This window comes from Sinocyclocheilus rhinocerous, unplaced genomic scaffold, assembly GCF_001515625.1.
Source record: "Sinocyclocheilus rhinocerous isolate Xijiao unplaced genomic scaffold, SAMN03320098_v1.1 scaffold3243, whole genome shotgun sequence".
NCBI lineage: Eukaryota > Metazoa > Chordata > Actinopteri > Cypriniformes > Cyprinidae > Sinocyclocheilus > Sinocyclocheilus rhinocerous.
Window position 1 is genome coordinate 161,787 of NW_015636692.1, and position 3,815 is coordinate 165,601.

Below are 3,815 nucleotides of genomic sequence, written 5' to 3' on the forward strand. Positions count from 1 at the left end.
CTGTAACTGAGTAAACGGAACATATAAACGTTTTGAATGATAAAATAAAGACAATAAACACTCGACTGCGACAATATAGTTTATCTGTGTTATTCAAGCCATCTCTGGTATTTTCATCATAATTAAGTATATATATATAATCTATTGTTAATCGATGTATTCTTTTTAAAGTAGCCGATGGAACATATTTTCTGCCTCATTCTGTGACAAGAAGCCACATCAGATCACAAAAGGAAGCATCTGACTGGTGTTGTGGAGTAAAACGGTTATAATGTTTTCTTTTGTTGGACAACAGGTTTAGAAATGTGAAGACAAGGGAGGTTTAGATTTAGGCGTTTTAATTTAAGCATGTTTAGCTTAGTTAACGGAAGGCATCAGAGCAAGTGTAATTACTGCATTCACGCGCTCCTCGGATGCTCTCATTCCCCGAGTTGTGCTTTTAAGTCGGAATGTGAAAACAACATGGACACTCGCGTTACTACAAAGATGTGTTGGATCTGTATTATTAGAGCTTTCCGACTCGAGTTCACGTGCGTTCTCTCAGTCGGGAAATTATTTTTCACGTGCGGTGCCGGCAATGATGCTTCTTACGTTCGTTTCGGAGAACCTGAGGACAAATATTTCAATCGATCGCTCAGGCATGGCACCGAAATCTGCGTTCGGATTCGGTTCTAGTGCATACCGGTTACACAGGTACCGGTGCCATATTAGTACCGGGTTTCGGTACCCAACCCTAGCCTGGACTATTAGCCATCTTCAAGAAATGAATAAAAACACATCTCTTCCATCTTTATTTGACCCTCTAACTCTAGCACTCTCTATTCTTTATTAGAAGACACATTCTAGCACAATTCTATTCTTTAAAAAAAAAAAAAAACTTGCCCCTTTTAGACTTGCACTCTATTCATTTACTAACTGCTTGTTTTCTATAAAAAAAGAAAAACCTTGCTCTATTCTTTTTCTTTTCCATCTGTTTTCTTTTTATTTATAATATAATTTTAAAAATACAAGAACAACAACAACAAAAAAACACCTTGCTATGTGTACTGCATTAAGCTAACTGAGACTTGCATATCATTGCTCTTTTGTTGATTCTGATTGCTTCTATTGTCCTCATTTGTAAGTCACTTTGGATAAAAGCATCTGCTAAATGACTAAATGTAAATGTAATGTTAATGATTATTAATCATGTAAATACAAAGACAGCTACCAGGACCGAACGGATCTACATACGTACATGTGCAACATGTTAGAGCAATTTCCTGTGATAAAATCATGTGTCGGATTTTTATTTTAGCTCTGTTGTACCGCATGTGTAAAACTGTTCTGTAAATACATGAATGTCTCCTTTTGTTCTAGTATTGAAAAAGTGTTTTTTGGTGCTGTTTAAAATCCATGTAGACATGAAACCGTTAACTACTCTTGCAGATCTATAGAATGAGCACTGTACTATTATATCTTTGTAATGGATGCATTTTATAAAACACTATCTTTGTCTTTTATTAAAATAGCAAATAAAAAACATCAGTGAACTGAAATGCAAAGTCTGAGGTGATTCCATATAACAAGACACTTGGCACAAATACACAAATGTAAATCTACAACTGTCTTATGTTCATCATCACACAACATGCGGACATGTAGCTCCTGACTTCCCACTGCTCGTTAAATTTACTCAGCATTAATCAAATTAAAAGAGCTTAATAAAAGTGTCTGAAATCAGAGGTTTGAACATTTGAAGTAAAAACTAGACGATACTTACAGTATATCAGTTTATCTTTGAGAGCTGCAGGACATCTGAACTACATCAGCCTGATCTTCTGCTGTATCCTGATGTGTGGAAGAGGGAATCAAACAGGTGGGACTAAACTGGAAAACAGTCATTTATTATGAGTTTGACATTAAGAAATCTAGCGTAGAGTTAGTTCTGGCAGGTCACGTTAGTCAAGCTCGCATCAGCTGACTCTCAGCTGATCCCCATCTACCTATAGGAATACGACACCTATCTAAGCATTCATATATAAGGTCCCTCAGTATTATCAGCAGTTTTCGCATTGCTCAATAGCTAATTAAATGGTGAATTCGGCAGGCAAAACACAATCAGCAGGACTCACCTCCGATTCATTCAAGTTCGTTAACTTAAACACGTGAATTCACCGCATTGATCATAAGCTGCCTGATTCGGAAGTAACTGAGTTAGCATTACTTCACACATCTCTATATTATTGTCATGGACTCCACGAGTTATGTGACTGACTCAAGAGCAAGTTCAGATGGGAACTTCATCCGCAAGATGGCTATCAAGAGATCAAGCATCCACCTCTCTCGAACGTCTTCACAAGCTAAGTTCCATTTAATGCTCTCAGGTTATCTGCAACATGCGTGTTGCTAAGGCTATCCATGTTGCTTGGGCTCATTAAGTTGTTTTCAGTTAAATGCTTATGCTAGTTCATGCGAATGTGCGGTACTTATCTGTTGTCACTGGCAACACGCTTGTCGCTTCAATATGCTGCGCTTAACGGGGGGGTCTAATGCGATTTCATGCATTCTGAGTTATTTACACTGTTAAGAGTTGGATTCTTATGCGTGTGCGTGCACTCAGCGACCCAAGCGAGAGCAAGAGGACGCCGCTTAACGCGTTTCTTTCATGGTTACGGAAGTCTTTGGCAGCGCTGCAGTTACTTGCTCGAAAAGACTAGGTTGTTCGAGAGGAACTACACTAGCCTGCCTCCGGCTGGAGAGAATAGCCGGGGCGGAATTAAAGCGGAGACGTCAAGTCAGACACTTTCTGATCCCGGTAATGATGCTCTCGCAGTGTTTGCATACATTCACAGATGAAGTGAATTAAATGCAACATTTGTCAAATACACAGATGTTTCAGAAATGTTTTCATAAAGCAACAGAAACACTTTTTATACTGCTTAATACAGCGCCATCTGATGATTGTGGGTATCAAGGCAGCAAAGGATACACCTATTCTGCCTTTAAATATCGACCAGATGAGGTATCTCAGGATGCAGAAAGTGAAGCTAACATTGGATTCGACATGTCTCGATGCCTTCCTACCTTGAAATGTGTCCTCCGAAGGCAGCGTTTTCCAGTTTCGGATGCAGCCGTTAGTTCAGCGTTGATTCTGTTCCTGTATCAGACACGCTTGTTCTGTCTAGTCGCATTGGAAACATGCTTGTTCTTAAGCTTGGTTGTTATTGGGAACATGCTTGTTCTTAAGTTATAGCTGTATTGTTGGGAACATGCTTGTCCTTAAGTTATAGTTGTATTGTCGGGAACACGCTTGTCCCAGAGCTATCTGGTTGTTATTGGAACGTGTTTTTGGATGTGAGGAAAAGATAACCTTATTCAGTGTTATGTGAACAGTGGCTGCAATTTGTTTTAAGGCAGCAACGGAGTTTCTCAGCGTGTTTGTTTGTTCCCGTCATTTCAGTGACGAATGTTTTATAACAAGGTACATTCTGACACTGGACATCGTTTGATACTGAAAGATGGAGAAGCCCCAGCGATCAAAGATCCCGGTCATATAGGAACTGCTGTAAAACTGCATCAAATGTCTGTGATTGTTAGTAAGTGTAAGTGCTCGCGACTCTTCAGCTCCGCCCACGGCTCGCCTCCAGGAGCTCGGCTGTTTTCGGAGAGAATCGCAAGCTGCATCTTTCTTTTATAAATCTGATAAAACTGAAGACTCTTCGGAGATGTGAATGATGCAATACTACACTATAGGTATTCAAGATTAACATGAGATTGGCCAAAACTGTGTGTTATGTCCCCTTTAACCTAGTCAAGTCGACTTTATTTTTATA

At 39.4% G+C, this 3,815-nt stretch overlaps 1 long non-coding RNA gene across 1 annotated transcript in view; it reads left to right on the forward strand.

Moving 5' to 3' along the window:
* The window catches only part of LOC107748031 (uncharacterized), a 26,153-nt gene that overhangs the window by 4,112 nt on the left and 18,226 nt on the right, over positions 1–3,815 (forward strand). The window contains exon 2 of the long non-coding RNA XR_001640871.1: positions 3,273–3,279. This is a non-coding gene — a long non-coding RNA (uncharacterized LOC107748031). The remainder of the gene's footprint in view (positions 1–3,272; positions 3,280–3,815) is intronic.